Raw genomic sequence first — 12811 nt, 5'->3', positions numbered from 1 at the left:
CTTCATCTTTTGGAGGAACATGCTAAAATATGTACACATGAAATAATATGATGCTTATTTGTTTAAAAATCATCCAGGGGTAGGGAAGTGGGAGAAGGGTAGTTGAAAGATGGCCGTGAGTTGGTAATTGCTGACGCTGGGTGATGAGCACATGAGGTTCACTATCTTCTTCTCTTTCCCTTCATGTAAATTTGAAAATTTTCAAATTAAAATATTAAAACTTTCAATCAAATCACAGTTGAAAATTTAAAATAAAAGAAGATGTACTGCTTCCTTCAATACCAAAGAAGATGGTCTCTATGGAAACTCATTACTGATAAGCTCAGGATAATTTTTAAAAATTACAAAAGCAAATGCTTTCCTCAAATGTTCTCCATCAAGGTTCATTAATTTACTTTATTTCAGACTACAAGAGTACAGGAGTCTAGTATAAGATTTTTGAAAATCGTCTTCAATTGTACAAATATAAGAAAAGCAAATTAGTTTATTCTTGGGCCTGGAAGAAAATACAGCTTGTTAGATAGCTTTCTGTGAGAAAATGTTTGGAAACACAGAAGCACAAACTTGCAGCTCCTGCTTCTCTGGTCCTGCTGATGGAGTCTCCATCACCCACCATTACTCTGCTGGAGAGAAAGAACCATGACCATTACAAGGCCGGGTGTCAGTCCTGTAGCTAATTTTTCTGAACTTTATATATTTAACCATAAAATGAAAAGACTATCCCTATTTCATAAGGCAATTGTGAGGCTTAAATGAACAGAAAGAAGGTAAAGTGCTGAAGACAGTGGCTGGAAATCAGCAAGTACTCAATAAATGTTTTTATAAAAAATGTTTTATTTTTCCTTTTTAAAGGAAATAATATCCACTGCATGTGGTTATTAGCTTCAAGTGAAATAATGCATGTAATAGTCGTTATTATTATGCCTATGTTACCGCTAGGTCACAGGATGTTGATATCGCCACTTAGCAGACGGCTTATCTCATATGGGGTTTTTGAAACACATGGGGTTCAGAGTTTGATGGACTTCCAGAGGTATAAGTAGGCTGATGTCATCGATGGAAGCATATTTATTTGGGTGAGACTTACTGTCGACTTGTTGACTTATAGGCACTCAGAGCTTTGTTTACTGGAGTGAGTCTGCCCTTGATTGTCTGACTTTCAGAAGAGAGTTGCTGATACTGGTTGCTTGGCTTGCAAAAGTGTGTTCAATGAAGTGAGTTATTGATGGACTGAACAAGTTAAAACCTGGTTTTGATGACTCTTTCTTTGCTACCAAAACTACAGATCAATGAATCTTTTCCTAAGCTTGTGGGAACTTTTAGGTTCTCAAATCTCATTTTTCGCATACCTAATTTTTGCATTCCCAATTTTCTTAGGAGCTATCTCATCTAAAAGAAATAAATCTTACATCCCCTGATGCTGAATACCAAGCTGCAGCTCCAAAGAGAAGAGAAGTGAAGAGGCAATCCCCTCCTAATGGTTTTAGGATGGGCCAAGATGTTTAAACTCAAGATGGAAGATTTGACAAAATTGATTTGTCCATTTTGTGATTCCTCTCATTTTGTCTCTCATCCATGCTCATCACCTGGTTGGCTGGAGAACTGAAATTTATTGGTGAGTGTAGCAGGTGCTTAGCAAATTTTACTAGTATTACTCTTGGTGAGAGGAACTAATATTCCTAGGGAGGTGGGTGGTGTGGTCACCAATTCAACTATTTTCAAGACTGTTGAGAGAGTTATCTATGAACAGATTCATTTTCTCCTACCTGTAATTTTTTTTCAGGTGGAGAGGTAACCAAAACCTTTTTGAGTCAATTATGATATTTATTACAATTGCATTTGTTTTTTTAAACTTTTTATTTTATATTGGAGTATCGTTGATTAACAATGTTGTGTTAGTTTCAGATGTACAGCAAAGTGAGTCAGTTATACATATATATGTATCTATTCTTTTTCCAATTCTTTTCCCATTTAAGTTGTTACATAATATTGAGTAGAATTCCCTGTGCTGTACAGTAGGTCCTTGTTGGTTATCCATTTTAAATATAGTAGTGTGTACATGTCAATCCCAAACTCCCTAACTATCCCTGCCCCCCATCCCTCCCCTCTGGTAACCATAAGTTCATTCTCTAAGTCTGTGGGTCTGCTTCTGTTTTGTTCGTATGTTCATTTGTGTCATATTTTAGATTCCACATAAAAGTGATATTGTATAGTACCTGTCTTTCTCTTTCTGACTTACTTCACTTAGTATGATAATCTCTGGGTTCATCCATATTGCTGCAAATGGCATTATTTCATTCTTTTTTATGACTGATTAGTATTTCATTGCATATATGTACCACATCTTCTTATCCATTCATCCACTGATGGACATTTAGGTTGCTTCCATGTCTTGGCTGCTGTAAATAGTGCTAGGCACTGTTCTTGATGCTTCTGAAGATACAGAGATGAAGACAAAGTCAATGCCGCCTTAAAGCTTAAGCTCCACCAAGGAAGGTTATGAACAAATAAACAAATAAATATAAAATGCACAAATGTCAGATAACAATAAGTTATTTAAGTGCTGGGGTAGAACTTGTTAGGTCCCTTGAAGAACTAACAATTTGGTGGAGGAGACAAAGCATGAATATACAAAAAGTTAAATGGTTAAAAGTGTCAAGCAACCTAAATAAGAATTGAAAAAGGCATCAAAGATTAATTTCTATTAAGTGTCATAGAAAGCAAATGATGGAAGTGTGGAAGGGGGCAAGATTTGCTCTGGGCGTCAGTGTTCTGGGGACATTGAAGGGAGAAGACTGAAGAGTAGATACGGCTTGGCTGGTTGGAGGGAGGAAAGTGTATTCCTGGGGCAGTGAAAACAACTTAATTGTCTCAACGAGACAACTGAAAGTTCATTTTTCTGCTCATAGTTGCTAAATGTGACAGATTTAAAGAGTGTAAGTTTGGCCCTCACGGCTCTTAACACTAAATCTGAAGCCCCATTCAATTTCATCAACCTGACCTCAAAAACATCAGCATGGTGCCTGGAGGTTCATGCATCAACTTCTGAACCTCACCAGATGGATATGCTTTTAAAAAAATGCAAACAAAACACTACATTTACCATGCCCTGTAGAGTATGAAAACCTAGCTGACATTCTCATTTACTCATCATCCGTCTCCTTTAATATGTCATCCATGATTTGCTCTCATTTCCCTTAAGAGCTTGTGAAAAGTTGGAGTGCAAATGGCTGAGCAGTCCAACGCTTTCCGTTATTTCTCTGATGGGACTGCAAGGAGGAAGCTAAGTTCCATTGACAACAATGGCCGATGCACAACTGAGTTTTGAGGCAGGATGAATAGCACCGTGATTTTGAACTCGTGGAGCACTTCTCTGTTGGGTAGAGCATTGAAATGCCGGTTGAGAGTAAAAAGATCGTTCGGGCTTTTCCATAATGTCTTATGGAAAAACCCGAACGAACTTTTTGACCAACCCAAAGGATACAGCTTTGTACCTATCCATGGATAGGTATATTTTTTAAAAAAGCAACCTTCCTGGAAAGGAGCCTCTCTGTCCGTGCTCCCTGGAATTTGAGCAGATGTCTAGAAGAGTAGGGCCAGATCCTTTCACACATTCCCTTGACATCCTAAAAAGGTAAACTTGAAATCAATCCTGTGAGCTAAGGTGGCTGAAACATATGTGAGAGAAGTGAGAGAATGCTTTCAAGCAATGAAAAGGAAGTGGTAGATGACTTTTTTCTCCTATATTGAGGGAGACGTTGAGGAAAGAACAATGGCATATTTTTACAAAAGCAACCAACAGTATATCCTTATTTAACTGTTATTTAACTTCAGCAGTACCTTAGGTGTCAGAGACATATTTAGAGAAAGAGGAATCAAATTTAATTTCCAAGCTCAATGATTGCCCATGGAACCTTGTAACCTGAAGACTCAACTGCCTTCTGAGTGGGCTGTTTTTCCCGCCCACTGTGATTTTTTTTCTGGGACTTTTTGAGGGATGGGGGTAGCGGTATGGTGTTGAGATAAAGATAAAATTCATGAGTGTTTGTGACATATACACACTTCAATTATTTAGAAATATTTGAATTGATCTCATCAGAGGGAATGTGTTCTAAAATTAAAAACTCAGAATTGAATGTATCAATATTCCAATCACCAAAATAAAGAAACTTAAAATTAACTCAATGAGTTAATATTAAGTGCTGAGTGTTTAATAAAAGTCACTATGTTACGTGCCATGGGGAATATGAATAAAGACATGATATACATCCTTTGAGAACTGCCGCTCTTACTAATGTCCCAAACAGAGTCTAAGAAATAGAAGCAAATAAATGTTTATAAAACTTTAGTGGCTGTGTTTATATATACATATTGGTTTCAAAAATCTTACCAAGGTCCAGTGCCGTCAAATAAGATTTTCTGTAAGAGGGCCCTTCTTATGGGAGATTAGACTCTAAGTCAGCAGAAAAATGAAAATGGTAAAATCCCATTTTGTCTCAAGTTGTGCATTCTTCTACTTCATCATAACATAACCAACATAGCCAGATTTTCCTCTAGCAGTGGAAAAAAGCTGCTGATGCTTGCTAGGCCAGCAATAAGAGTTGGTTTGTGTTTAGGGCCCTTACTCAGCTCTGTCCTTGGACCTGGGTAAGAAGAACTCCTGTCCTGAGCCATGTATTTTAGACTGCCTCCCTAAATATCACAAAGTATTTTTTTAAAAGAGTAAATAAATGTATTAAAAATATATGACTGCTTCTGTCACTTGGGATCCAGGGCTCGGTGCCAATCCAGCATGATCCATCACCAGGGCTAGCTAAATAATTTGTGCGGCTGAGTGCAAAATGAAAATGTCCCTTTTGCAAAAAGCAGGAAAAATTGTGAAAGATACAAATGAAGATATTCTTTGTCCTTCTTCCACTAGTATCTCTCTCTCTCTTGTGACTTGGAACAATGTTTTTTAATGTGCTCCTTAATGTCCCAAGTAAGGGAGTTTAAATTTTTAAATTATTACCATGCATCTTACCATTCGTCTTTATTTTGTACAATGCTAGCTGTAAATGTGAACGTCAGATCATTTAGCTTATAGGCAGAATTACTGAAATTACACATTCTGCGTTTTGTGGCTCAACCCCAGGAGCAGACCAGGAAAGACAAAACGCAAGCCAGAGGGAGAAAGAAAGGCTGCTGCCCCCGACCACGGTTGCAGCCAGCTGAGGGAGAGCTTGGTATGGAGATACCGGCTGGGTAGGGACCCTCCTTCTTCTCCGATGGCATAGATGCAAGGGAACCTTGCATAAGGTATTCTTTCCCGGTAGTTCTGAACATCCATAGTCTTGCTTTCCTTCCTAGCCCCATTTATGATTCTGAAGATATTTAAGAATAAGTGTGGTATTTTCAACATTTGGCGCAGTAGATGAGAGACGTGTTCACATTACTGAATATTCATTTCGCTGTTAAATTTGTAAAATGCAGGTCTAGATATAATGTGCATCGAATGTGATTGTGATTCTTTATATAGGCAGCTAGATGCAGGCTGAATGCTGGAAATGTAAATAGTCTTTTCATTAAAAAATTAATGACAATGAAATGTTCAGATCTTTTCAACTTTACTTATATACTTACATTTAGATTTTAGATAAGCATGAATTATAATTTATATCATGTCTTTTAATTTTTATGGATTTTTAGTATTTTAGAAGGATAATTTTGAAAACGTATGCAAAAATAACTAACTTTCCTTTTGTTACTTTTACTTTAATTTACATTTTGGTATATGAAGCAGATATTTATATTTTACTTTGTGCTAGAACAATACTGTATTGAAACAAATTTTGTGAAAATATTGTTTGTAACAATATAATTAGTGAAACAAAGAAAAGAATGATACATTATTATGAGAAAAATGCATAATACTCTGTATATTGTGTATGTCTTTACCTTATTACTCATCCAGATACCACTAGCCCATAAACAGGATATTCCTACATGCATAATAATAATTCCATTATCTTTGATGTTTTGCCTACTTTATATAAAAACAGTAGCTTTACTTACATTCATTTTTTAACTTTTGTCAATATGAAGGTATAATTTTCAAGGTTCAGAGGATAGGATTTTTCTACTTAACTCTTTGTTAACTTGATTTATAACTTTCAAGTATTTAGACATGGTTCACAGGCCTCTATTTGTAGTCTTGCCCTGGGCCTCAATTGTTTGGTGAAGAAAAAAAATCCCACTCATAGAAGAGAGTTTGCCTTTATGAATGGGACCAGTTGAGGGACTATAGATTCAAATGTCTCCCTTCTCAGGCTCACTCCAGTGTATGGACTCTTGGAGCTTGGAACAGTGGATAAAATTACTTGCATTGCTAGATTGATTTTTCTCTTTGAGCAAACACATATAGTTGAATATTGTAAGTTAAATGTAATCATAATGCTACTCCACTCTAAGGCAGATGCTGAAATGAATAAATGGTTCATAATTAGTTAATTAGTTGTTTTATTAAATTTAACAGGTTATGCCTTTGCTATAATTTTATAATTTTAGTGTTTTACCTTAATTCACCTAGTCATTCATTCAACACAACTTAATTGTTGGGCATGGAAGACACAAATACAAGTAAGATATTCCATTTTTACTTTTGGCAAGATGCTGGAATAGACACTATGAATGGGCCTTTGCTACAAAATAGCTAGCCATACCTTTAATAAATTGAAATCTTTACAGAAAATAAGAGGAAATTTCAACATGGCTTTCCAACTATCAAAAACTGTGAAGCCTGTGAGACTTTACCCTGCTTTCCTGCTAACAAGTTGCCTGCCACAGTTTCATGGACGCTGGTAGAAGACACGAAACACCCAGGTCAGAGACAATGCATATTATTACTCACAACACAGCAGGCAGCATGTGCTTCATGCTTTCATAAGTTTCTTTGTCCTCCAGGCCTCATGGGGTGGTGGAGCAGCCCAAGTGGTTGCTGTGTATGCAGTGGGTTTATATCCTAGCTGAGGAATGCTCAGATTAGGAAAACACCATCTTTTAAAGGGATTACTAGCAAACTTGCTCAACTTTTACCCTAGAGAGAGAAACTATGTTTATTATTCTGGATAAATCTGCCCTTTGCACTAAATGGAAAGAGTATCTACATCTTCCAAGGCAGTTTGCTCTACAAAAATCCTTAAAAAGATAGTTCAGAACAAAAACTTCTACTCAGAGGACACACAGAAATATGAGAGATTCATGGATAATTTCCTTCCAACACCCACCAGAAATAACTTAAAACAAACACAAATAAAAGGTGAATCATGAGTAGTGAACAAATGTAAAGTCGGTTTTCTATGTCTTTCAAAATTGGAAACAATCCTCTCAAACCTTGTCCCTCCTGCTTTATCAACTAAGTTTATGTAACATTCTAAATTCTTTGTTGTCGTTTCAACAATGTTCACAGAATCTTCTCCAAGGATATATTCCACTTCAAGAAATCATTTTGACCTCTCGCCATGTATCACAAATGTTTGTAATGGCTTCTAGAATGGTGACTCCTTTCCAAAAGATTTTCAATTAATTTTGCCCAGATCCATCAGAGGCATCATTATCTATGGCAGCTATTGCCTTACAAAACATATTTCTTAAATAATAAGACTTGAAAATCAAAATTACTCCTTGATTCATGGGTTGCAAAATGTATGTTGTGTTAGCAGGCATGAAGACAACATTAATCTTGTTGTACATCTCCATCAGAGCTCTTGGGTGACCAGGTGCATTGTCAATAAGCAGTAATACTTTGAAAGAAATTTTTTTTTCTGAGCAGTAGGTCTCATCAATGAGCTTAAAATAGTCAGTAAACCATGTTGTAAATAGATGTGCTGTCATTTAGGCTATGTTGTTCCATTTAGAGAGCACAGGCAGAGTAGATTTAGCATAATTCTTAAGGGTCCTAGGATTTTCAGAATGGTAAATGAGCATTGGCTTCAACTCAGTCATCAGCTCTGTTAACCCCTGGTAAGAGAGTCAGCCTGTGCTTTGAAGCTTTGAAGCCAGGCACTGACTTCTTTCAAACTATGAAAGTCCCAGATGGCATTTTCTTCCAATAGAAGGCTGTTTGGTCTCCACTGAAAATCTGTTGTTTAGTGTAGCCACCTCCATAAATGATCTGAGCTAGGTCTTCTGGATAACTTGCAGCAGCTTCTCTATCAGCATTTGCTGCTTCACCTTGCACTTCTATGTTATGGAACCGTTTCTTTCTTTAAATCTCATGAACCAACCTCTGCTAGCTTCACACTTTTCTTCTGCAGCTTCCTCATCTCTCTTAGCCTTCATAGAATTGAAGAGAGTTAGGGCCTTGCTCTGGATTAGACTTTGGCTTAAGGGAATGTTGTGGCTGGTTTGATCTTCTATCTAAAGCAGTAAAACTTTCTCCTTATAGGCAATGAGGGTGTTTTGCTTTCTCACCATTCGTGTGTTCACTGGAGTAGCACTTTTAATTGCTTTGAAGAAATTTTCCTTCGCATTTGCAGCTTGGCTAACTGGCACAGTAAGCCTAGCTCTCTGCCTATCTCAGCTTTTGACATGCCTTCCTCACTAAGTTTAATCAATTATAGCTTTTGATTTAAAGTGAGAGACATATGACTTTTCACTTGAACACTTAGAAGCCATTGTAGAGTTATTCATTGGCCTAATTTTAATATAATTGTGTCTCAGGGAATAGGGAGACCTGAGAAGAAGGAGAGAGGCAGTGGAGTAGCTGGTCATTGGAGCAGTCAGAACACATAAAACATTTATTAAGTTCACTATCTTATATGGGCATGGCTTGCATTGCCCCAAAACAATTACAATAGTTACATCAGACATCACTGATCACAGATCATCATAACAAATATAATAATAATGAAAATTTTGAAATGTGATGAGAATTACCAAAATGTGAGATAGAGACAAAGTGAGCAAATGCTGTTGGAAAAATATTCCCAATAGACTTGCTCAACTCAGATTTGCTGCAAACCTTCAATTTATAAAAAAACACAATATCTGCAAAGGGCAATACAGAAGAGCAATAGAATGAAGTATGCCTGTATAACTTGTGTAAATCATGTGTTACAGGGTCCAGCACATAGAAATCACTCAATACATAAAATTGAATTATTTTTCATGTTTCCTGGATTGTGGTTTAAATTCCAATACTTAAAAGGTTTGACCTGACAACACTCCCATTCTATGAGGAAAAAGATGATGAGATGGTGGATGTTTACTCAACTAGTCATTTCACAATATACGGAAGTCAAAGCTTTATGCTGCACACCTGAAACTCATGCAGTGATGCATGTCAATTACATCTCAGTAAAACAAGAAAGAATTGATGTTGCTATTTAAAAAAAAGAAAAATGTTCTCCAGGACTTATTAAGAAATGATAGAACTGGCTCTGTCCCTTCCCAAATGTCACCCTAATTTGGTAGGACTCCTGGGCCTCTCCAGTCTATGTGAGCAAAAGATGAAGAGTTTAGGAAACCATCTTAGAGGGTGATTCAACATGGCACAGCTGAACTCAGTGATTGGAGGAGAATAAAACTACATCATAGTGAGTTCACACAGTTCAACAAACCAGTCACATGTTCTATTCTTATTACTATAAAGGTCAAAAGAATAGAAATTCCATGTCTAGAATCATAATTCTATCCATCCTAATATCATTCTGGTGCCGTAATTTATATTCTAATACTAAGTAACAGTGTTTTCTAAGCATAATTTTTAGTTTTCACGGAGTATATCGTGTTTTGTAACTTAGAAAGCACCTTAGCTTATATTATCTCATTTAATCCTAACATTTGATACATTAGGAAGGGTAAAAAAGTTCTTATTTTTTGTATTTTACACAGAATGAAACAATTTTCCAAGATGCTTAGGTCATGCAACTAGAACTAGGCTGAGCTAGGATCCTTTCATCCAATATTTAGCAAATATGTACTAAGTATGATGACATGTCATACACTCCTTAAGATAGCAGAAGTACAGTGGTCAAGGTGACATACAAAATACTTAATTTCTTAGCACTTACATCCTGGTAGAGGTAGATAGATAAAAAAATAAATAACTAAACAAGGCTATCTCAGCTAGTTATAAATTCAATGAAGGGAAAAATCAGAGTATGTTATAGAAAGTGAACAGAGGTAGGGGTGAGTGTTCACTTCGGGCTTGGTCGCAGGGGATTACACTGGAGCATAGTCCTGAGTGAGGAAGAGCCAGCCACATAAAATACCTGGGGGAAGCATATTCCAGGCAGTGGGAACAGCAAGAACCACAGACTGGAGGTGAAAGTAAGTTTGTCCTTTTCAAGCAACAGAATGTAACTGAGCTTTAGTAAACTAGGGGAAGAGTGTGAGGGAAGATTTAGGTGAGGAAAGCAAGGGCCAGGTCCTGTAGAGCCTCGAAGACTTCGCAAAAGAGTTTGCATTTCATGTTCAGTGCAACAGGAAACCACCGGAGGGTTTTAAATTGGGGTGTTTACATTTCAAGAAGTCTTTCTTGTTGTATAGAGACTGATGTTGTCGGGGAACAAGAGTGTAGGCAAGGCGCCGTTTTGAAAGTCTTCTAAGCAAGAGATGATCCTGGGCTCCGGTGGTGGCAGCCGGACTGACTGAATGATTGGATGCAGGATTTTAAAACCCATTGTTGGATTAGAAATCTAGCGCCCCTTTCATTGGAACCCATGTGAGTTCAAAGTTTCCCAACTTATCACCCAGCTCTGGTAGGACCTTGGCAACACAGCTCTCTCTTCCCCGCACTCCTGTGGTTCAATACCTTTGACCTTCGTCAATTCTTAGAAACTACCGAACACGTTCCTTTGGACCACCTTTTTGCTCTCACAACTGTCTTCTCATCCTTCAGGACTTAACATAAGAGATGGTCCCTAACTACCTTAGAGAATTATATAGCCCTCTCCTGCTCTTGTCTATCCCTTCTGGTCCTTCCTATCAATCATCATAATGTCTAACAACTTATCTGTTTACTTGTCTGTCTCTCTCACTAGAATATAAGCTTCTTGGCAGGGACTATGTCTTTCTTGTTCATAGTTATGTCCCACCACATTAGGTTTTCAGTCAACAGTAATAGCTAGCACTTTGGATCACTAAATATATGACAAAGAGTATCATGAACACTTTACATATATTAATGTAATCCTCCCAACAACCCTGAGGTTGCATCTATTATAATTCACCTTTTATAGCCGAGAGAATTACAGGGTTGAAGGAACTTGCTCAAGATCCCCAAATTAGTGACAAAGTGACTTTAGGATGTGGATACAGGCAGCCTCTCTCCTGAGTCTGCAGTTTTGACCATTACCTTAATCTTCCTTCAAAATAATGGATAAATCAATAACGATGATACTTAATCCTCCCCTTAGCTCTAAATGATGCTTTAAGTGTATTTTTTAACATGGATAAATGAATGAATGTTATTACGGATGAACAACAAAACCTAAACTGTTCTTAGCTCCACGTATGCTTTTATTGAAATGACTCAACGGAAACGATGACATTTTCCAGTTTCTGCTGCCTGAGATTGTTTATTTTTTTTACCCTTCGAATAATGGGGGAGGGGGGCACGATGAATTTTGCTCCCACTGCTTCTTACCCTGTGGTTTCTATAGATCATGTGATGTTTTACATTTCATTGAGTTCTGCTACTTCTAAGCTGCCAGGTTCACTGTCAATCTCATCTGTTAAATTCTTTGACCAAGTTATTGAGCAATAAAAAAAGCAACCTTGAAAACTATTTATAACACAGTTTTCTCCATAGCCTGTTGGTTACAGACTGATTTACATGCACAGTCATGACTGGGTGAGTCTTAGCCAGGTTTTCCTCATGTTTGTGGCCCCGGCACCCGGCACAGTGCTTGGCACACAATGGAAACTCAATACCTATTTGTTCAATGAATAATGAACCCAGCATATGAAACCTATTAGATAATCTTGGCCATGTGTCTCATTGGTGAAATCATATAAAATGCATCCAACTGAGCCTCTGCTACCTGCTTAGGTCCTGGCTGATAGAGAAATTGTAGCACTGAAGACTTTTGGCAGGTGGGGACCATGGGGTGACTAGCTCTGCTGTTCTCCTGCTGGTCTAGCAACACCACATTTCCCCTCTGACTATCTGGTCACCCACCTTTGCTCATTCCATGGCTGATGTCCTGCTCAGCTTCTCCATCCTGACTCATGGCGTGACCTGCTTTCCAGGCTCCGTGCCTTCCTTCTGGTTCCCAGACTCTGACGGGCATTCTCCTTCCTGGCACCGAGCATCTGTGGACAGATATCTGGGAACAACCCCACCTTGGCATGGCCTGGGGGATCTCAGTTTCCACCCCACCTTCATCCTGAGCCTGCCCCCCTCCCCCACCCCCCCAAAATTACTCACTGCCAGCGCTGATGGGTCTTATCCTAGGTTGGAATGATCTATTTTCATCAATTGCCAGATTCATGTTTGTTCTTACAACTTTTTGGATGCTTAAACTCCTTGTTTTTTTATTTCTCTTTTGGTCACCTTAATTCTCCCTTTCTTTTCTTATCTATGGTTTCATCAAACGTTTTGCCTGTTTCAAATACATATCCGACCAATCTGAAGACAAACACCAATGCCTCAATGCTTCTTGAAAAGCAAACCTCCCTGGTGACAGAATTTCTCTGTGTTAAGAGTTGAACACACCTCCCTCCCTCCCACCCTCCCCATCCCACCCCTCTAGGTGGTCACAAAGCACCGAGCTGATCTCCCTGTGCTATGTGGCTGCTTCCCACTAGCTATCTAGTTTACGTTTGG

Source organism: Balaenoptera ricei, chromosome 1 (assembly GCF_028023285.1).
Source record: "Balaenoptera ricei isolate mBalRic1 chromosome 1, mBalRic1.hap2, whole genome shotgun sequence".
NCBI lineage: Eukaryota > Metazoa > Chordata > Mammalia > Artiodactyla > Balaenopteridae > Balaenoptera > Balaenoptera ricei.
Note: the sequence above shows the minus strand (reverse complement) of the source record.